This window comes from Nomascus leucogenys, chromosome 7b (genome assembly GCF_006542625.1).
Source record: "Nomascus leucogenys isolate Asia chromosome 7b, Asia_NLE_v1, whole genome shotgun sequence".
In the NCBI taxonomy this organism is placed as follows: Eukaryota; Metazoa; Chordata; class Mammalia; order Primates; family Hylobatidae; genus Nomascus; species Nomascus leucogenys.
In genome coordinates, this window is record NC_044387.1 from 9,937,908 (window position 1) to 9,961,264 (window position 23,357).

The following is a 23,357-nucleotide window of genomic DNA, read 5'->3' on the forward strand; positions in this document are numbered from 1 at the left end:
GGAGGATCATTTGAGCCCATGAATTCAAGACCAGCCTGGGCAACATAGTGAGACTCCCATCTCTATAAAAAAAATAAAAATATCCTTGATGCAATAGTAAAAATATTATTATTTTTAAATAGGTCTCAAACTCCTGGCTTCAAGTGATCCTCCTGCCTCAGCCTCCCAAAGTTCTGGGATTACAGGCATGAGCCATCACTCCTAGCCAAAATATTTATTAAATCTGAATCTTCTACTGAATATCTTTTTTTTTTTTTTTTTTTTTTTTTTTTTTTTAAGACACAGGGCCTCTCTGTGTTACCCAGTCTGGTCTTGAATTCCTGGGCTCAAATGATTCTCCTACCTTGGCCTCCCAAAGTGCTGGAATTACAGGCATGGGATTCTATGCCTGGCTTTCATTTTTAAAAATTGAGATATTAATCACATATTATAAAATTCACCTTTCAGAAGTACATAATTCAGCCAGGCGCGGTGGTTCATGCCTGTAATCCCATCACTTTGGGAGGCTAAGGCAGGCAGATCACTCAAGGTCAGGAGTTTGAGACCAGCCTGGCCAACATGGTAAAACCCTGTCTCTAGTAAAAATACAAAAATTACCCAGGTGTGGTGGCACACACCTGTAGTCCCAGCCACTTGGGAGGCTGAGGCAGGAGAATCGCTTGAACCTGGGAGGCAGAGGTTGCAGTGAGCTGAGATTGCACCACTGCACTCCAGCCTGGGTGACAGAGCAAGACTCAGTCTCAAAAAGCAAAGCAAAACAAAAAAACAAAAATACAAAAACAAAAATACAATTCAGTGGTTTCCAATATTTTCACAAGATTGTGCAACTGCCACCACTGTCCAATTCCAGAACATTTTCATCATCCCAAAAAGAAACTTCATACTCCTTCCCTCTCCCTTTTCTCTCTCTCCCTAACACCAGATAACTACTAATCTACTTTCTATCTCTGTGGATTTACCTATTCTGGACGTTTCATATAAATTGGATAATACAATATGTGGTCTTTTGTGTCTGGCTTCTTTCAGTTAGCATAGTGCTTTCAGGGCTCATCCATGTTATAGCAAGTTGTTATGGTTTGGCTGTGTCCCCACCCAAGTCTCATCTTGAATTGTAACTCCTACAATTCCCACATGTTGTGGGAGGAACTCGGTGGGAGGTGATTGAATTACAGGGGCGGCGGGTCTTTCCTGCGCTATTCTCATGATAATGAATGAGTCTCATGAGAGCTGATGGTTTTAGAAACGGGAGTTTACCTGCACAAGCTCTCTCTTTGCCTGCTGCCATCCATGTAAGACGCGACTTGCTTCTCCTTGCCTTCTGCTGTGATTGTGAGGTCTCCCTAGCAGTGTGGAACTGTAAGTCCGTTAAACCTTTTCTTCTCAGTTTCAGGCATGTCTTTATCAGCAGCGTGAAAACGGAGTAATACAGAAGTGTTAACTACTTGATTTCCTTTTTAAAAAAAACAGCTTTATTGAGATAAAATTCACAGACTACACAGTTAATCCATTTCAGGTGTATGTATTTTTTTTTTTTTAAAAGAGATAGGGTTTCATTGTGTTGCCCAGGCTGGATTACAGTGGCTCTTTGTAGGCATGATTATAGCAAACTATAGCCTTGAACTCCTGAGCTCTCTTGATTCTTAGACCTCAACCTTTCAAGTACCTGGGACTATAGATGTGCACCTCTGCATCTGGCAAAGTGCACAATTTGATGGTTTTTAGCATATTCACATACAACCATTGCCACAGTTTATTTTAGAACATTTTTATCACCTCAAAGAGGTGCACCATTTAACTTTTACCCTGCTATCTCCCTGTTCCCCGCAAACCAAAGAACTACTAATCTACTTTATTTCTCTATATGTGTCCCAATTCTAGACTTTATATGAATGAGATAATATGTGAACTCCAGTTTCTCCACATCTTCACCAACACTTGTTATAATCTGACTTTTTGGTTTTACCAATCCTACTGGGTGTGAAGTGCTATGTCACTGTGGTTTTTTTTTTTTTTTTTCATTGTTTCCTAATGAGTAGTGATGTTGAGCATCTTTTGATGTGCTTATTGTCCCTCTTCTTCTTTTTTTTTTTTTTTTGACAGAGTCTTGCTCTGTTGCCCAGGCTGGAGTGCAGTGGCGCGATCTTGGCTTACTGCAAGCTCCGCCTCCCGGGTTCACACCATTCTTCTGCCTCAGCCTCCTGAGTAGCTGGGACTACAGGTACCTGCCACCATGCCCAGCTACTTTTTTTTTTGGTCTTGTTAGTAGAGATGGGGTTTCATCATGTTAGCCAGGATGGTCTCAATCTCCTGACCTCGTGATCGACCCACCTTGGCCTCACAAAGTGCTGGGATTGTATTGTCTATTTTTATACTTTCTTTGGAGAAGTGTATATTCAAATCCATTGCCCATTTTAAAATTTAGTTGCCTTTTTGTGGTCGAATTGTAAGAGTTCTTTATATATTCTAGATATTAATCACTTATCAGTTACATGATTTGTAAATACTTTTCCCATCTGTGGGTTTTCTTTTTCACCTCTTGATATTATCCTTTGATGCACAAAACTTTAAAATTTTGACAGAAATACCTGGACCTCTTGTTTATCTAGTTTTTTCCTTTGGTTCCATGTACTTTGTTTTATTTAGGAAGCCATTGCCTAATTAAAGGTCATGAAGATTATACCTGTATTTTCTTGTAAGAGTTTTACATTTTCATCTCTTACATTTAGGTCGTTGATCTATTCTGAGATAATGTTTGTGTATGGCGTGAGGTAGGCAGTCTAACTTCATTCTTTTATTTTTTTTTTGAGAGAGGGTCTCACTCCTGTTACCCATACTGTGCAGTGGCACAATCAAGGCTTACTGCAACCTCGACCTTCCTGGGCTCAGGTGATCCTCCTGCCTCAGCCTCCTGAGTAGCTGGGACTACGGAGGCACACCACCATGCCCGGCTAATTTTTTTTTTTTTTTTGTAGAGACAGGGATTCACTATGTTGCCCAGGCTGGTTTCAAACTCCTGGGCTTAAGCAATCCACTCACATAGGCCTCCCAAAATGCTAGGATTACAGGTTTGAGCCACCACTCCCGGCTCCGCATTCTTTATTAGGATTATGTTCCATTATTTATGACCAAAAAAAGTAAAATAAAATAACACTGGCTTTAAAAATGATATAAGCCTATTTTTTGTCTTGTATAAAGAAGTCCAGAAATAGCCTAGGACTGGTTTGGTGCTGTGCAATATCAGAGAACTAGTGTTTTTCTGTATTTGTTGCCTTGCTATTCTCAACATGTGGCCTCTTCCTCGTAGTCTTAAGTTTGCTGCTTGTACTCCAACCATCTCATATACATTTCCAGCCAGGAGGAGGGAGAAGTGCCTAAAGAATAATGTACCCAATTCTTTTTTTTTTTTTTTTTTTTTTTGAGACAGAGTCTCGCTCTGTCGCCCAGGCTGGAGTGCAGTGGCGCAATCCCAGCTCACTGCAAGCTCTGCCTCCTGGGTTCACTCCATTCTCCTGCCTCAGCCTCCCGAGTAGTTGGGACTACAGTTGGCTGCCACCATGCCAGGCTAATTTTTTGTATTTTTTTAAGTAGAGACAGGGTTTCACTGTGTTGGCCAGGATGGTCTCGATCTCCTGACCTTGTGATCCACCCGCCTCGGCCTCCCAAAGTGCTGGGATTACAGGCGTGAGCCACCGTGCCTGGCCCCCAGTTCTTATAAGGACATTTTCTAGAAATCACACCTAATACTTTTATTCATGTCCTTTGGCTTGAACTAGTTACATGACCCCACTTAGCTGCAAGGGAGGCTGGAAAACATAGTCTTCCTTCTGATAAGCATTTAGCTAAAACTTATGTATTCTTTTACTGGGAAGAAGGAGTGAGAGAGGATATTGGGCAACAACCTCCCAGGCCTGTCACAGTGATCTAAGTGAGGTTCTTTTACTCCCTGCTGCTGCTGTTTTCTTCCCTGCCTCTCTCACTTTTCCAGTGGATTTTTATTATTAAGACATGATTCAGGGTCCTAGGGTAGGGATCACCATATACCCAGGTTCTTCTTTACCATCCTGGGAGAAGGACAGAGGTGGGGTGGAGCCAGTTCAGATCTTCCCAAGAAATGTGCCTTCTGCCCATGGTCATCCAAGGCTGAGGCCCAGGGTATAGGGCAAAGAGACTTGTATACATGCTAGTACAATTCACAAACAGAGACATCACCCCCGTGATGTATGTATGTATGTATCTATGATGGAGTCTTGCCCTGTCACCCAGGCTGGACTGCAGTGGTGCGATCTCGGCTCATGGCAAACTCCGTCTCTCAGTTTCAAGTGCTTCAGCCTCCTGAGTAGCTGAGAATACAGGCAGCTGCCATCGTGCCCAACTAATTTTTGTATTTTTAGTAGAGACAGGGTTTCATCATGTTGGCCAGGTTGGTCTTGAACTCCTGACCTTAAGTCATCCACCAGCTTCGGCATCCCAAAGTACTGGGATTACAGGCGTGAGCCACTGCACCCGGCCATACATTACCCACTTTAGCAGTCGTTGCCTTCTTGAAGTGGTGGAGGTCCAGGTATTTCTGCCAGCCATTCCTGGTCTGGTTCTGGTTGGGGAAGCGGCTCTCAAAAGGGGCAGTCCTGTAGTTCTTGATTTTGGTCTTGATGTCTTCTGCCATGGTGCAGTTCTCAGCTCAATGGCTACTCTCTGCTGTCTTCTTTTTTCAGAGACAGGGTCTCAGGCTGGAGAGTAGTGGCATGATCATAGCTCACTGCAGCCTCAAACTCCTGAGCTCACATTATCCCTCTGCCTCAGTGTCCCTGGTGGGACTACTGGTGTGTACCATTGCACCCACCTTATTTTCTGCTTCTTATTGGTAGTCTGATATATAAAAAGGCTCATAATTCTCTTCCTATTGTATTTTTTTTCATGTAATATGTAACATCTGAGTTATTACATTCAGGTGGTTCTTCTGTTTTAATATGGATCACTAGTATTCTTCCTTTCTCCTTGATTAATTTAGAACCTTTCTATTTTAAATAGGCTACCCATAAGGTATTTGAAGATTTTCATGCTGGTGTGCATTTACCTTTTCTTTTTTGCTATCCACTTCATGCTTGCTGCCTACGTTAGATGCTTTCAAAATGTACAGCACTGACTGCTGACTAGTGCTGCTGTGTGTCTTAGCACTTTATAAATTTACAGTAATTGCACTTAGATGTAGTTGTAATGTGTAAACTCCTGTAGTAATGTAGAGAACACTTTAGTTGTATTATTTACTTTGTTTGGAAAATGGATGTGTTTGCTTGTACTATGTCTTCTCTCATTGTTTTAAAGTTTAAATATATAATTGTGCTGAGCTTAAAATGGTATTACAATATCTGTTGCATTTTATTCGATCAAAAATTCTCAGCACCTTTTACAGAGTATTAATTGGCTAAGAGTAATACTGTTTGAAGCAAGAGGCTGTGAAAGGAAGAATAATGAGCCATGACTAAATAGCTGTTTTTATTTAAATTGTCAAGGTTCATTGTATTTCCAGAGGTTCTGCCTTGATCAAAGTCTTTAATAACCACAAGTAAGTGAAAATGCATTTTTAACACAAACTCTATACCGTATTCCACGAAGGTAACTTGAAGAGCCATTGCTTTTGTGTGGTAACTGACCTTACCAGAGTAGATTAGTTTAATTAATAAGCTAGTTTTTATAATTAAAGTGTAATTGGAAGAATAATTCATGAACATGCTGTTGATGGCCTGAGTGTTTTCACTGGTGCTGCAGTGCTGTCATCAGTGTGTGCATTGTCCTGAGAGTTCCTCATTGTGGCTCCGGTAGGTGCTTAGAAGCTTTAGGCTTGACCTCTTGACCCACAGACACACTTCAACCTTGAATATACACTTTCCTCTGAGTGTGTGTTGCTGTGTTTGGATACTCTTACAAAATTATGACACGTTCTTTTTTTATGGCAAGATATTTTATTTCCAGTATTTTAAAAATATTTGCTCAAGAATTTAGGAAAATATTCATGGTTCGTTTTATAAAGTAGTAGCATATTCTTGATCTATCCGGAGAGGATGTCATTGAGAAACCTAAGGATATGAGGCTTCTGGCACTGGAAAATAGGGCTTTTCTTCAAATGCCCCATTGTCATGTGAAAACAAAGCACAATACTATAAATGTCTTCCTTTCCCCCAAACTACTGCCTGTCTTTATGCTAGGTGAGGTTTGTCTCAACAAGTTTTTCATTCCAAAGTTAATATTTTCAAAAATAGTCTTTTTTATATCATTCATACCTGAACAGAATTATTATTGTAGATTTTCTGTGTGGTAGATTTTCTTACTGTGGCAGGTTTTCTGTGGCCTGGCAACATTTCAGGTTGTCTAGGCTGATTGCTGCATGGAGTTTTGATGTAAGAGTAGAATCGACTGAAGAATTCCTAACTTGAAAATTGTCTCATAACAGATTACATAATTTTGTAGGTGAATACACAAAGTATGTGCAGATGATCATATTTTAATTTATTCAGGTCTCATACATAGCATGTGGACTTCTAAATATCCATCACTCAGTCTCTTAGAGAAGAACTCTCTAGAAGACGAATAGAATTCCACCTTTAAAAATTGGAACACATTTGAACACCATAGAAAAAGGATTGAGAATCATAAGGAAAGCATACCTGTAGTGTTTGTGGGCATGAATAAAGTTCAAGGAATGTAATGAAGTCATCTTGTCAAAATAGTGCTTTGATTTTCAAGCAGCCTTTTTGGAGGTGGGGGAGGAGTTTAAGGCAAATTGTCAAATTTCTGTTAAATGTTTGCAAGAAAATATTACCTTGTAGTTAATCTCTCTACTTTTCAGAGTACCTTCTTATAAGACCCTTCATGATAATAGGACAGATAATAACAAATGTTTATTTGTTATTAATAAACAATATAAATAAACAAAATAAATAATAACAAATGTTTATTTGTTATTAATAAACAATATAAATAAAATAAATAATAACAAATGTTTATTCAGAGTGACTTACTCAAGGTCACATCACCAAACTCAGTGATATATTAAGACACAGGTAAAAACAACATTATTACATTTTTATTAGGGGGCCAGGCAGAATAGTAAATTATACCAAACTCAGAGTCAGGTGGCAGGCTACGGTGAACAGCTCCCTTGTCATTCTTTCTCTACACACCTGCCAAAATGATTATTTATTTATATTTATTTTTTGAGATGAAGTCTTGCTCTGTTGCCCAAGCTAGCGTGCAGTGGTGTGATCTCGGCTCACTGCAACCTCCACCTCGCAGGTTCAAGTGATTCTCCTGCTTCAGCCTCCCTAGTAGCTGGGATTGCAGGCACTTGCCACCATGCTCGGCTAAGGGTTTGTATTTTTACTAGAGATGGGGTTTCACCATGTTGGCCAGGCTGGTCTCAAACTCCTGGCCTCAAGTGATCCACCAGCCTTGGCCTCCCAAAGTGCTTGGATTACAGGCATGAGCCACCATGCCCTGCCCTCAAAATGATTATTTAAAAAGATAAATCAGCCAGGCGCGGCGGCTCACGCCTGTAATCCCAGCACTTTGGGAGGCTGGGGCGGGTGGATCACGAGGTCAGGAGTTCAATACCAACCTGGCCAAGATGGTGAAACCCCGTCTCTACTAAAAATGCAAAAAAATTAGCTGGGTGTAGTGGCGGGCACCTGCAATCCCAGCTATTCAGGAGGCTGAGGCAGAGAATTCCTTGAACCCACGAGGCGAAGGCTGCAGTGAGCTGAGATCACACCACTGCACTCCAGCCTGGGCGACAGAGTGAGACTCTGTCTCAAAAAAAAAAAAAAAAAAAAGACAAATCAGATCATATCACTCCATTGTGTAAAACCTCCCAGTGGCATCCAGTTGTTTATATAATATACTTATGTCCATTCCTTTCGGGCCATGCCATTTAGTTCCTTCCAGATGCCAAGCTCATTCCTACCTCATGGCTTTTTAACTTGCATATGCTGTTCCCTCTGCATGGCTGGCTGTTTCTTGTCAAGTTCAAGCAGAGTCATAGAGGCATGAGGTCTGAAGCTTGACTGCCCGGGATCAAGTATTTAACCTCTCAGTGTCTCAGTTTCCTCAACTGTAAAAAATTATGGATAATATAGGTAAATATACATCTTAGTGTTGTGAAGATTGAATGCATACACATACAGTGCCTCATTTATAATAAGGGTTGGCTATACAAGTCTCATTCGGATATCACCTCCTCAATGAGACCTCTTTTGGTCATTTAATCTAAATTAGCCACCTGGCCCCCAGGCGCATAATACGTATAGTTATCTGAAAACTTTTTATTGTATATTTATTTTCATTTTTATGTCTCTCCCACTATAATGTAGGCCCACGAAAGCGAAGATATTTTCTGTCTGTTGTACTCCCAGTGCCTACATCACTATGCATTTGTTAAGTGAATTAATGAAAGTCAGGTCTACCCCAGAAGGTCTTTTTTTTTTTTTTTTTTTTTTTTTTTTTTTGGAGTGGGGATCGAGTCTCGCTCTGTTGCCTAGGCTGGAATGCAGTGGTGCAATCTTGGCTCACTGCAGTCTCTACCTCCTGGGCCCAAGTGATCTTCTCACCTCAGCCCCCCGAATAACTGAGAGTACAGATGTGCACCACCGCGCCCAGCTAATTTTTGTATCTTTAGTAGAGACGGGGTTTCACTATATTGACCAGGCTGGTCTTGAACTCCTGACCTCAAGTGGTCCTCCCGCCTTGGCCTTCCAAAGTGCTGGGATTACAGGCGTGCACCACTGCACCCAGCCTACCCCAGGAGGTCTTCTTGAGTTCCATAAGACTGAAAGGCAATTTATGTTGTTTAGTTAAGGGAAGATGTTCACATGTATACCTGACACACATGGTAGGGGCTTGTCGGGAATGGTATAGAGAAGTAGTCAATGAAAAGGGGTTGAGCCATGGTATAAAATACATATTTTACTTTTTTTCTGTTTTCTTTTTAAAAATTTCTGTTTCTTTTAGCTGGTGAGTTCACGTCCCTATACGTAAGCCCATGAGCTTACTTGTGTCTTTAAATTTGAGGACAGCTGATTGCCCCTCAGCATTATAAAGTTAGAACTTTCGCCAGGCGGGGTGGCTCACGCCTGTAATCCTAGCACTTTGGGAGGCCAAGGTGGGCGGATTGCCTGAGCTCAGGAGTTTGAGACCAGCCTGGCAACATGGTGAAATCCTGTGCCTACTTATTAAAATACAAAAAATGAGCCGGATATGGCGGCGTGCGCCTGTAGTCTCACCTACTCGGGGGGCTGAGGCAGGAGAAAGCTTGAACCCGGGAGACGGAGGTTGCAGTGAGCCAAGATCACGCCACTGCACTCCAGCCTGGGCGACAGTGCAAGGCTCTGTCTCCAAAATAATAATAATAATAATAATATAATAATAATAAAATAAAGTTACAGCATTATTGAGCTTCTTCTAAAATAGTGTAAGTAGAAAGTGCTGATATGCAATTAGATACTCAGCGGTATTTGACAATTTTAGGAATCAGAGGGATGGTCCAAGATCCAGAGTAGGTGATCTGAGAGTTGGAATTTATGAATTATCAACTGAGTCAGGTTTGAAAGCAATATTATTATTTCCTTATATCTGTAACTCAGCCTCTTTCCTCTTTCTGAAACTCTTCCTACTTTTCTTCTGTTATTCTCTTCCTATTCTTGTAATCTTTGTTGTTTCTCATTGTCTTCATTCCCATGTTTTCCTTCTCATGTACCTAATGGAAACCCAAATGACATTTCCATTATTGTTGTTTGGTCCCTCAACCCAACATGCAAAATCAAATTTATTATCTCCACAGATAAAATTCCTCCTCTTTTCCCTATTTCTATTAGCAGAATACTGTTGTAATGACTTCCCTGGCTTAAAACCTTCAGTAATTTTTGACATCTGTCTCTCCTCCATCCCTAACAATCAAACAGAAACACACTCTGTCTTATATAAATCCTGTCTTCATTCAGTATTAAGATTTGAGTTCCTGTTCTGTGCCTGGTACATTGTATAGTCGTTCCCTTCTTTGTATTTAACTACCCCAATTCAGGATATCAGCACATTATACTTTGCCTAATGAAGTAGCTTTGTAACCTCCCCCCACCCCAACCTCATATTTCTTTTTTCCAATCCAGTGTAACTCCACCGCCATATTAATTTCCTTGTACTTGAACCATGTGATTTCTCCACTGCCATATTAATTTCCTTGTACTTGAACCATGTGATTGGCCAAACTGTATTGCCCTTTTAGAACATACTTCACATTTTCTCACATCTATGACTTTGTTCATGCAGTTATGTCTCAGCTTCCTGAGGGCAAGAACTTTGTTTTATTTACTGTAATCCCCAATACCCAGACAGCACCTGGCATATATTGGGTATTCAATATTTGTTGACCAGGTTGGTCTTGAACTCCTGGGCTCAAGGGATCCTCCCCGCTTGGCTTCCCAAAGTGCTGGGATTACAGGTGTGAGCTACCACACCTGGCCCTCTCTGGAAGCTTTTTCTGATCTTCTGTGTATTTATACCTGTGACAGAACCCTCTTTTCCTTTTTTTTTTTTTTCTGTATCTGTGCTGACTTTGTATATATGATGTGTTTGCTGTAAGGTTAATATACGTAGTAAATTAACAAATATTTATTAAGTTCTTTTTTAATTTCAAGTATTGTATCTGGGTACTTGAGACAAAAAAACAGTAGAATGGAGTTCCTTTCAGTGAATTTACCATCTACTGGGAGATGAATCCATGATAATAGTAAAAGTAAGCAGTGATAGAAGCAATCTTGGGATATTATGGAAGCCTAGCCCATTCGAAGGGGATGGATAATAAAGAGAAGGAGGTAGGGTGGGGAAGAAGAGGCAATTCTAGGCAGTCACAGTAAAGAGCCGCATAACCGGTACCAGTGATTAGAGTGTGAATAAAAGGGAATGGTGAGAAATGAAGCCAGTAGTGAAGGGGCCTGTACTGTTGTAATTGAAGAGGCAGTGTTATATTGTTACTGTTAGCCTTTTTGTTGGGGGAAGAGGAAATACTTGGATGACTAATTCCCCGTAGAACCATCAAGAGGAGCTGAAGTGAGCAAAGGCCAAATAATTTATGGACTGGCCATAAATTATTTTTTGCCATTGGCTATTTATCACCATTGGCTGTTACCAAAGGGTATTTATCACCTTGGCTACCCAATTCGTTGAGAACTCTATAGATACCTAGAAGTCTACCCCGCATCTTACTACTTTGAGACGACCACTTAAGATAATCTTAAGTTTTTTCTGTTATTCACCCCCATGTTTCCCTCCCTCCCTCCATTCCCCCCTTCCCCCTTCCCCTCCTTCCCTCTTTCCCCCTTCCCCTTTCCCTCCTTTCCCCCTTCCCTCCTTCCCTCCTTTCCCCCTTACTCTTCTTCCCCTTCCCCTCCCTTCCTCTCCCTCCCCCTTTCCCCTTCCCCTCCTTCTCTTTCCCTTTCCTTTCCCCTTCCCTTCCCCTTCCCTTCCCTTTTTCTTTCCCCTTCTTTTCTTTTCTTTCTTTTCTGCTGTTGAGAAGTCTGATGCCATTTATTACATATCACAATTTTGTGGGTGAGGATTTTGGACAGGGCTTAGCTTAGGGATTATTCTGCCTGCTCCATATGGTATTAACCTGGATCCATACAGTGTTAAGTGTCATCTCTTAGTGTTATTCAGCAGGTGACTAGGCTTGTCTGGGGTGGCCAGGATGGCTTTGTTCATATGCCTGGCACGTTGGTGGGGATGTCTGGAAAGCTGGACTCAGCTGGATTCCTCTGCCCTTCTGTGTAGTCATGAGACCTCTTTTTTTTTTTTTTTTTTTTTTTTTTTTTTTTTTTTTTTGAGACGGATTCTCACTCTGTCGCCCAGGCTGGAGTGCAGTGGCACGATCTTGGCTCACTGCAAGCTCTGCCTCCCGGGTTCACGCCATTCTCTGGCCTCAGCCTCCTGAGTAGCTGGGACTACAGGCACCCACCACCACGCCCGGCTAATTTTTTTGTATTTTTAGTAGAGATGAGGTTTCACCTCGTTAGCTAAGATGGTCTCGATCTCCTGACCTCGTGATCCGCCTGATGAGACCTCTTTTTAAGATCTGTCCATCAGGGTAGTTGGACTTCTTACATGGGGGCACAGGGCTCCAAGAGACCAAGGTAGAAGCTGCCAGTCCTCTTAAAGTCTAGACCCTGAACTGGCATACCATCACTTTCACTGTTCTTGATTGGTCAAGGCAGAGGCTAGCTCAGATTCAAGGTCAAAGGAAATAAACCCCACCATTAATGGAAGGGAAGTGTCAGGTAATTTGTAGCCATCTTTAATCTGCCACATTACTCTTCCATGTGCTTTCCATTGTTTTATTTTTCTGTTGCTTGTACTCCTCGTTTTTAGATGATTTCCAAGATGAAGAAGGAATAGGAAGGCCTATTTGCCATCTCTAAAGCCTGGTAGTTTTTAAGGTGTCTGAAGATAATGGGAGTGGTAGAGACAGAGGCAAGGGCAGTTAATTAGCCAAGACTTGATGTTTTCCTCATCTTCTATACAGTAACTTTTTTTTTTTTGAGACATAGTTTCACTCTGTCATACAGGCTGTAGTACGGTGGCACAGTCTTGACTCACTGCAACCTTTACCTCCTGGATTCAAGCAGTCCTCCTGCCTCAGCCTCCCAAGTAGCTGGGACTACAGGCATGCATCACCATGCCTGGCTGTTTTCCTCATCTTCTACTGTAGGACGTAGGGCAGTACCTAGTACATATTATATAGTAAGCTATCAGGAAACACTTGTTCAGTTGATTTGAATTCCTTCATACCAGATTTTACACACACACACACACACACACACACACACACACACACACACACAGAGACACCCATACCCACCTACACCCACCCCCACCCCTACATACCTGCTTAGACAGTAAGAGTTTTCAAGATTAGGTTTACTACATTGAAAATAAATCAATGAGAATTAAAGTAAAAATATGTCCAGCTAAAAGAAAGTTCATTGATTGAAAACAATTTTTTTTACCAATTGTTTAAAAATTTTTTTCAGAAGAACCATACCATTTGGTCACATAGAACCACCTTTTTGTCATGGGTCATGATAAAGAATTGTGCTAGTGCTCATGTTTTAGAGTTGTCAGTAGCTGTCTACGTTCTTCCATTCTTCTAACACATTTCATGCTGCTGCTTCTAGGTACGTATGTTGTTCTGTACAGGCAGAAGGCATGCAGCCCTAAAGCGGGTAGGGCGGAGAAAAGATGAGGCATAATCAGGCCAGCAAAAGAGGGAAACAGATGGGTTGTGGGAGATGACCCTGCCCCCATGTTGTTTTTGTTCTGGCTGCTATTGATCATACGTGAATCAGCAGCCCAGAAACTGGAGTTACTGATCCTTTGATAAAAAAAGAAAGTTTGATCTTAGACTCAGTAGAGTTATAAATTACAGCTCTAAAAAGTGGTGCAAGTTTTACAGTAAATACAGTTATAGGAGTATTCAGGAATTGGTAAAGGGGACTTAATTATGATGGCTATACCTCAACATTTTTGGGTCTTGTCTCTAGATTATCATAGTTTACGAGACATTATCCTATGGGCTCTTTCAAAATGAATAGGGAGTAGTGTGTTTGTTAGAGAAATAAATCCAGTGTGTATATTTTATGCCAAATTAGTCTTTTGTCAGTGCTTATATATGACTTCTGGTCTATTTTCTAATCTCAAGGTTAAGGAAACCTTGCTGTGTCTCACTGAGTCTTCCCATCATTCTGTGGAAGAATCTTATTTTTTAAAAAATACTAGGAGAATGTTATCAAACATATACAAATGTAGAGATAATAGCATAATGAATTTCTAAATACCTAATAATCAGCTTCAACATTATCAACATTCTGCCCCTCTTGTTTTATGTATTCTTTCTCACTCCCTGCCTCATGGCCTTGATGGAAGGATTTTATCGTTGTATAGTATAGTTTAATATTGGTGTTCTAAAGGATGTATCCTGAAACTTTTGAAATCCCTAAATTAACAAATAGCATTATATAATTTACCCAATAAAAATATTTGGTAAAGTGTGTGTGTGTGTGTGTGTGTGTGTGTTTATAGATATATGTGTAAATTTTAAGTGATCTCTTTAAGCCCTTAATAATTCTGTAAATATGGAACTTAATTACAGAACTATTCTGAATCGAACACTTGCTAAAGCAGTTTTTCAGATTGCTTATTTCTTTTATTCTGGTTAGTAGTAGGCACAACCATCGGGTTCAGGTCTATAGAATTTGATATTCCTATTTTCTTTCTTTTCTTTTTGCATTGTAATAATAGTATCAAACAGTCCTTTCTTTAAACTATTAAAAAATGTATGTGTCCTGTCGGGCAAGGTGGTTCACGCTTGTAATCCCAGCGTTTTGAGAGGCCAGCGTGGGCAATCGCTTGAGGCCGTGAGTTCGAGACCAGCTTGGGCAACATAGTGAGATCTCGTCTCTACAAAAAAGTGAAAAAATAGTCAGGTGTGATGGCACACGCCTATAGTCCTAGCTACTTGGGAGGATCACTTGAGCCCAGGAGTTTAAGGCTGCAGTGAGCTATGATCATTCCGTTGCACTCTAGCTTGGGTGGCAGAGTGACACGCTGTCTGAAAAAAGAAAAAAAAAAGTATGTGTTCTAAGAAACACCTTTTTTCCCCCCTGGGATGTGTATCACTCTGTTGCCCAGGCTGAAGTGCAGTGGCATGATCACAGCTCACTGCAGCCTCAACCTCCCTGGGGTCGAGGTGATCCTCTTACCTCAGCCTCAGGAGTAGCTGAGACTGCAGATGCACACCACCATGCCTAACTTTTGTGTGTTTTGTAGAGATGGGGTTTTGCCATGTTGCCCAGGATTGTCTTGAACTCCTGGGCTCTAGCGATCTGCCCACCTTGGCCTTCCCAACTGCTGGGGATTACAGGTGTGAGCCATTGCGCCTGGGTGAAACATTATTTTTAAAACTTTCTTGGGTGGGCACAGTGGCTCACCCTTGTAATCCTAGCATTTTGGGAGGCCGGGGCGGGTGGATCACCTGAGGTCAGGAGTTCGAGACCAGCCTGGCCAACATGGTGAAAACCCATCTCTACTAAAAACACAAAAATTAGATGTAGTGTTGCATGCCTGTAATCCCAGCTACTCGGGAGGCTGAGACATGAGAATCACTTGAACCTGGGAGGCAGAGGTTGCAGTGAGCCAAGATCGTGCCACTGCAGCCTGGGTGGTGGAGCGAGGCCGTCTCAAAAAAAAAAAAAACAAAAACAAAAAACCCAAGAACTTTATTTTCTCTTCATGCTTAGCATTGCACTTGGACTTGGGTTGGCTTTCTTTTGGGGGGCCATTTTTTACAAAGTTTCTTTAAATCATTTTCTAGAAATACTGGTTATGTTCACTAAATGCATAAGAGCATCACAAACTCATGAAGTTAACTTCATGCTTCATTAGAAAAATATTGATACCATGTGATGGATTTTTATTCTCTTGGGAATCGTAACACATGTAAATGCTAAATCTCTGAATTCCAGCAATAATAATAATTCAAAGTAGTAGGAAGAAGTTTGTTCTGAATTAGTGAAAAGTAAATTAAATAATTAACTTCATTTTAAAGAATATATGGTTTTGGCGAGGCACAGTGGCTTATTCCTGTAATCCTAGCACTTTGGGAGGTTTAGGTAGGAGGATCACTTTAGGCCAGGAGTTTGAGACCGGCCTGGGCAACATAGCAAAAACCTCCTATCTCCCCAACCCCCTGGAAAAAAAAAAAATGTTGAGCATGCTGATGTGCCTGTCGTCCTAGCTACTTGTGGGGCTGATGGGGGAGGATCACTTGCGCCCAGGAATTCAGGGTTGCAGTGAGCTATGATTGTGCCACTGCACCCTAGCCTGGGCAACAGAGAGAGACCCTGTCCCTTAAAAAAAAAAAAAAAGAAAGAAAAAGGCTGGACTCGGTGAGCTCTCATGCCTGTAGTTCCAGCACTTTGGGAGGCCAACGCAGGTGGCTCACTTGAGTCCAGGAGTTTAAGACCAGCCTGGGCAACATGGCAAAACCCCATCTCTACTAACAATACAAAAATTAGCCAGGCCTGGTGGCGCATGCCTGTATTCCCAGTTACTTGGGAGGCTGAGGCAGGAGGATTGCTTGAGGCTGGGAGGTGGAGGTTGCACTGAGCTGAGAACTCGCCACTGTACTCCAGCCTGGGCGACGGGAGTGAAACCTTGTCTCAAAAAAAATAAAGTAAAACAATAAAATATGTGGTTTTATTCTTTCAAGCTCAGTAATATAAGTTTACTTAGTGGATTTTTTTTCTTTGCCAAGGCATCTAAAAATAATTGTGATAAAAATCATATGTAACATTAAATTCACCTTTCCTCCTGCCTTGGGAGCTCTTAGATAATAAACTTACCTTTTAACCACTTTTTTTCCTTCTTTTTAAAATTTTTAGAAACTGTTTAAAATTTTTTTAAAAAGAGACAGGGTCTTACTATGTTGCCCAGACTGACCTGGAACTCCTGGGCTCTAGCGATCCTCCCACCTCAGCCTCCCAGAGTGCTAGGATTACAGGAGTGAGCCACTGAGCCTGGCCACCTGGCACTCTTTTATATTACCCTGCCCCTGCCAAGTAGCGTAAGATTTTACTTAATTTCACACCAAGTTATAGTATCAGAAATATCAGTTAAGTCTGAAATAATGGGGTTTTGCTAAGTTAAGAACTTTTTATATGAAACCATGATTCTAGCGCATCTGTTTAGCTATAGTATTTTAGTGGTACGAGGCTTGATGTTTCCTGTCCTTGACTTCCTAACATTATTTTTAGTGTTTCTGTATGTTTCTTGCAGTCTTCTTGTGTCATCCAAATTTTCCCCAAGACATGTCTGTCATGGTTCCCTAGATTATCTTTATGTATCTTTCATTTGCTTCTCTCTTTGTTCAGTTAACAACTATTAGAATGCTTGTTTTGTGTTAATACTTTTGCAAGGCCCATCTACTGCATACAGAGTTGTAATTGTTACAGTTAAATTTCTTAATTTTCTTATGAGAGATCTGAACTCTTACAATCCATAATGATTTAACAGCTGTTTATTGAAAACCTGTTACTCTATGTGAAACCACTTTTCCTAAGTCCTAGGGCTGAAGTTTTGATACCATTCTATTTTCCTTTAGAATAAAGAGGTTAGTTCTCAAGCGGTCCTTGAATGTCATAAAGTTGAAGTCTTTTTTTAGTCTGAAAGGCTGCTGCTGTTAAAAGAAGCAAGCATGCTCTTTCAGAGTCAATGACAAAGAATACTCAGCCGGATGGATTAATCCTGTGTAACAGTTGTTTTTTTCCCAGTACACACAGAGACGTGGTTCAAACCATAATAAATCATAGACAAGATGGAAAAGAATTCTTTGAAGTTTAGATTCTGAATTTTCTTAGTAGACATTTGTTGTTTTGTAATTTCTAAAATTATTCAAAACCTAAAAGAATTCCTTTTCCCATTGTTTGCCCATGCTCAATTACCCTTGAGAATATTGAGTTCCTAATACTGAGCTGAAATATTTTTTTTGGACTTGTCTCCCTTAAGTCTTCTTCCAGTCTCTTTTAGAGTAGAGAGTCCTTAATATCTTTTTTCTTCATAATATTATCTCCCTCATGTTAATTGCTCTTATCTGGACCTTTTCTAGCCAGTTTATTTTCTGTGAAATCTATCAACCAGAACTACAGTCAGGTTTGGGCACACTATTGCTTTACTTGAAGTTAGATCATAATGGTCTTTTTAGTTTTTTGGTTTTTTTTTGAGACGGAGTCTCGCTCTGTTGCCCAGGATGGAGTGCAGTGGCGCAATCTCGGCTCACTGCAAGCTCCGCCTCCTGGGTTCACGCCATTCTCCTGCCTCAGCCTCTCCGAGTAGCTGGGACTACAGGCGCCCGCCACCACGCCCGGCTAATTTTTTTGTATTTTTAGTAGAGACGGGGTTTCATCGTGGTCTCGATCTCCTGACCTCGTGATCTGCCCGCCTCGGCCTCCCAAAGTGCTGGGATTACAAGTGTGAGCCACCGCGCCCGGCCTTGGTCTTTTTAGTTTTTAGTGTCTTTCTTCACTTCATGGCTGTTCAATATTTTGTTGGTTTCTTCAACTAAAGCAAGTTAGATTAAAGTCTTCATAAAAGTTGGCAAGGAATGCCCAGGGAATCTCACTTTATAGATCAGAAACTATAGTCTTTTTATTATAAAAGCCATGTAAGTATTTTAGAGAAAATTTGGAACCTTAAAGAAAATTTTTTCATCGTCCAGTCAAACAGAACCCCTCTTTTGTGTCTTGGTATACTTCTTAAAATCTTTTTTCTTTGTGTAATATTTTAATATATGAGTATGTAGTTTTATGTCTTACTTTTGTTAAGTGTGGCTTTAGAATAAGCATTTCCCACATTAGAAATGCTTTATAAAAATTATTCTCATGGCTGGGCATGGTGGCTCACACCTGTAATCCCAGTACTTTGGGAGGCCGAGGTGGGCAGATCTTGAGGTCAGGAGACTGAGACCATCCTGGCTAACATGGTGAAACCCCGTCTCTACTAAAAATACAAAAAAATTTAGTCAGGCGTGGTGGCAGGCACCTGTAGTCCCAGCTACTCCGGAGGCTGAGACAGGAGAATGGCGTGAACCCAGGAGGAGGAGCTTGCAGTGAGCTGAGATCATGCCACTGCACTCCAGGCTGGGCAACAGAGCAAGACTCTGCCTCAAAAAAAAAAAAAAATTATTCTTACTAACTACATAGGATTCAGTGAATGGATATATATATATAAAATATATAGATATAAAATATATAGATATAAAAAAATATATATATATACAATTTTTTAAATTTATGAGGTTTAATTGGTTCATGGTTTTGCAAGCCTGTACAAGGATGGTGCTATCAAGGAGTTTTTTCTCATGATAGAAGGTGAAGCATGTGCAGGCATGTCACAGGATGAGAGCAGGAGCAAGAGAAAGAAGGGGGGCAGTGCCACACACTTTTAAACAACTAGATGTTGCAAGAACTCACTATCATGTGGACAGCACCAATCCATGAGGGATCTACCCCCATGACTCAGATATCTCCCATCAGGTGCTACCTCCAACATTGGGGATTGCATTTCAGCATGAGATTTGGGTGGGACAAATATCAGAGTCATATCATTCTACCCCTAGTCCCTCAAGTCTCATGTCCTTCTTACATTTCAAAATACAATTATTTCTTCTCAGTAGTCCCCCGAAGTCTTAACTCATTGCAGCATTAACTCAAAGGTCCAACGTCTCATCTGGAGATAAGTTCCTTCCACCTATGAGCCTGTAAAATCAAAGATAAGTTATTTACTTCCAAGATACAATGGGGATACAGGCATTGAGTTAACATTTGCATTCCAAAAGGGAGAAATTGGCCAAAGGAAAGGGGCTACAGTCCCCATGCAAGTCTGAAACCCAGCAGGGCAGTCATGAAATCTTAAAGCTCCAAAACAGTCCTTAATTCCATGTCCCACATTCTGGCACTGATATAAAGGGGGGGGGTTCCCAAAGCCTTGGGCAGCTCTGCCCCTGTGGCTTTTCCACACTGAGGTTGCATGCTGCTGGTGGTGCTACCATTCAGGGGTCTGGAGAGCAGTGGGTGCTAGCTTACTTTACAAAAAGCTTTTAAGAATAATGGTAGTTTGCCAGTGATGTAATTTATAATATTAGCATCGGCATATACTCCAGTGGCATAGTTTCTCCATGTCTGTTAGTCTCTTCTCAAACTGCTATAAAGAACTGCCCAAGATTGGGTAGTTTATAAAGGAAAGAGGTTTAATTGACTCACAGTTCCACAGGGCTGGGGAGGCCTCAGGAAACTTACAGTCATGATGGAAGGGAAAGCAAACATATCCTTCTTCACAAGGCGGCAGGAAGAAGTGCCAAGCAAAAGAGGAAAAGCCCCTTATAAAACCATCAGATCTTGTGAGAGCTCACTCACTATCATGAGAACAGCATGGAGGTAACCACCCCCATGATTCAATTACCTCCCACTGGGTCCCTCCCACAACACATGGGGATTATGGGAACTACAGTTCAAGGTGAGATTTGGGTGGGGACACAGCCAAACCGTATCATTCTGTCCCTGGCCCCTCCCAAATCATAGTTCTTCACATTTCAAAACACAAGTATGTGTGTCCAACAGTCCCCCAAAGTCTTAGATCATTCCAGTATTAACCCAGAAGTCCAAGTCCAGAGTCTCATCTGAGATAAGGCAAGTCCCTTCCACCTATGAGCCTGTAAAATCGAAAGCAAGTTAGTTACTTCCTAGATACAATGGGGGGTACAGGCATTGGGTAAATACACCCATTCCAAAGGGGAGAAATTGGCCAAAACAAAGGGGCTACAGGCCCCATGCAAGTCCAAAATCCAGTGGGGCAGTCAGATCTTAAAGCTCTGAAATGATCTTTGATTCCATGTCTCACATCCAGGACATGCACATGCAGGAGGTGGGCTCCCATGGCCTTGAACAGCTCTGCCTCTGTGGCTTTGGAGGGTACAGCTTCACCCCTGGCTGCTTTCGTGGGCTGATGTTGAGTGTCTGCAGCTTTTCCAAGTGTATGGTGCAAGCTATACGTGGATCTACCATTCTGGGGTCTGGAGGATTGTGGCCTTCTTCTCACAGTTCTACTAGGCAGTGCTCCAGTGAGGACTCTGTGTGGGTGCTCCAACCCCACATTTCCCTTCCATACTGCCCTAGTAGAGGTTCTCCATGAGGGCTGTACCCCTGCAGCAAACTGGACATCCTCTGAAATCTAGGTGGAGGTTCCCAAACCTCAGTTCTAGACTTCCGTGCACCTGCAGGCTCAACACCACATGGGAGCTGCTGAGGTTTTGGGCTTGCATGGTTTGAAGCCACAGCCTGAGCTGTACCTTGGCTCCTTTTATTCATGACTGGAGCTGAAGCAGCTGGGACTCAGGGCACGATGTCCTGAGGCTGCACAGAGCAGGAGGGCCCTGGGCCCATGAAACCATTTTTCCCTCCTATGCCTTTGAGGTGCTGCTGTGAAGGTCTGTGACATGCCCTGGAGACGTTTTCCCCATTGTCTTGGTGATTAACGTTAGGCTCCTTGTTACTTATGCAAATTTCTACAGGTGGCTTGAATTTCTCCCCAGAAAATGAGTTTTTCTTTTCTATTGCATCATCACGGTACAGATTTTCTAAACTTACATGCTCTGCTTCCTCTTGAATGCTTTGCTGCTTAGAAATGTCCTCCGCCAGATACCCTAAATCATCTCTCTCAAGTTCAAAGTTCCACAGATCTCTAGAGTAGGGGCAAAATGCCACCAGTCTCTTTGCTAAAGCATGGCAAGAATCACCTTTATTTCAGTTTCCAACAAGTTCCTCATCTCCATCTGAGACCATCTCAGCCTGTACTTCATTGTCCCTATCACTATCAGCATTTTGGTCAAAGGCATTCAACAAGTCTCTAGGAAGTTCCAAACTTTCCCACAGTTTCCTGTCTTCTTCTGAGCCCTCTAAACTGTTCCAACCTCTGCCTGTTACCCAGTTTCAAAGTTGCTTCCACATTTTCGGGTATCCTTATAGCAGCATCCCACTCTATCAGTACCAATTTACTATATTAGTCTGTTCTCACATTGCTGTAAAGAACTGCCTGAGACTGGGTAGTTTATAAAGGAAAGAGGTTTAATTGGTTCACAGTTTTGCAGGGCTGGGGAGGCCTCAGGAACTTACAATCATAGTGGAAGGAGAAGCAAACATGTCCTTCTTCACATGGTGGCAGGAAAGAGAAGTGCAGAGCAAAAGAGGAAAATTCGCCCCTTGTAAAACCATCAGATCTTGTGAGAACTCATAAGAATAGCATGGAGGTAACCGCCCCCATGATTCAATTACCTGCCACCAAGTCCCTCCCATGACATGTGTGAATTATGGGAACTACAATTCAAGATGAGATTTGGGTGAGGACACCACCAAACCATATTATCATGGTACCATCTAAACTTTCCATTTTTTCTTCCATTTCCAGATTGCCATCACGAAAGCCAAAGTGGATTTCTCCAGTGTGGTGTGCCTGCCCCCTTCCGTCATTGCTGTGAATGGGCTGGACGGAGGAGGGGCTGGCGAAAATGATGATGAACCGGTGCTCGTGTCCCTATCTGCGGCACCCAGTCCCCAGAGCGAAGCTGTTGCCAATGAACTGCAGGAGCTCTCCTTGCAGCCCGAGCTGACCCTAGGCCTCCACCCTGGCAGGAATCCCAATTTGCCCCCACTTAGTGAGCGGAAGAATGGTGAGTAGATAAAGAATTATTGCATTCCCTGATTTGAACCAGGATCTTCATGTTTATAATGTTACAGATTCTTACTTTATTTCATGTTCCGTGAAAGTTTCTTATAATCTTAACATTTCTTGTAAAATAGATAGCTGTAAGTTAAAGTGATCATTGTAAGTCCAACATTTCCTGCCTGGATTATTATAATTTCTTTCTAATTTCTCTGCTTCCCTCACCCCATTCCTTCCGTAAATTCGTTAATTCAGCCTATATATTCATTAATATCAATGTATTATAAACTATGCTAAAATTAGGGATTAAATGGTAAACAAGCCTCTGTCATTAGGAAACATACTCTATCATATGGCCTTGTCAGAGTAATCTTTTAGGACTTCCTAGCTTACAACTTTTCAGTGATTGCCTTGTGGGATGAAACAAAAGCAAAATAAATGTCTTGCCGGGTGTAGTGACTTGGCCTGTAATTCCAGCACTCTGGGAGGCCGAGGTGCACAGATCACCTCAGGTCAGGAGTTCGAGACCAGCCTGGCCAACATGGTGAAACCCTGTCTGTGCTAAAACTACAAAAATTAGCTGGGCTTGGTGGCACACGCTTGTAGACCCAGCTACTGGGGAGGCTGAGGTGGGAGGATCGATTGAACTCAGGAGGCGGAGATTGCAGTGAGCCGAGATTGTGCCACAGCTCTCCAGCCTGGGCGACAAAATGAGACTCTATCTCAAATAAACAAATAATAAATAAATAAGTGAATAAATTTCTTGGCATGTTTTATAAGGCTTTGCAGAATCTGTTCTCTTTCTTTTAACATCTTCTCTTATTCCCCATTCCTAGTATTTGTTCCAGCCCATTAAACTGTCTTAAGTATTGTTTAAAAACCATGTACTCATACCTCAAACTTTTTTTAATTCAAAAAATCTATAATTTGTTATGAAATATTTAAGATTTGAGAAAATATATAAAGAGGCTGGGCGTGGTGGCTCACGCCTTTGGGAGGCCAAGGCGGGCGGATCTCCTGAGGTCGGGAGTTCGAGACCAGCCTGACCA

At 41.7% G+C, this 23,357-nt stretch overlaps 1 protein-coding gene and 1 pseudogene across 4 annotated transcripts in view; one reads left to right on the forward strand and one right to left on the reverse strand.

Moving 5' to 3' along the window:
- The window catches only part of MRTFA (myocardin related transcription factor A), a 224,561-nt gene that overhangs the window by 60,197 nt on the left and 141,007 nt on the right, over window positions 1-23,357 (forward strand). For all 4 annotated transcript variants that reach the window (XM_030815486.1, XM_030815487.1, XM_030815489.1 and 1 more), the window contains one exon: window positions 22,054-22,315. The gene's annotated coding sequence lies outside the window, so the exon portion shown is untranslated. The remainder of the gene's footprint in view (window positions 1-22,053; window positions 22,316-23,357) is intronic.
- LOC115835944 lies at window positions 4,095-4,663 on the reverse strand (annotated as a pseudogene).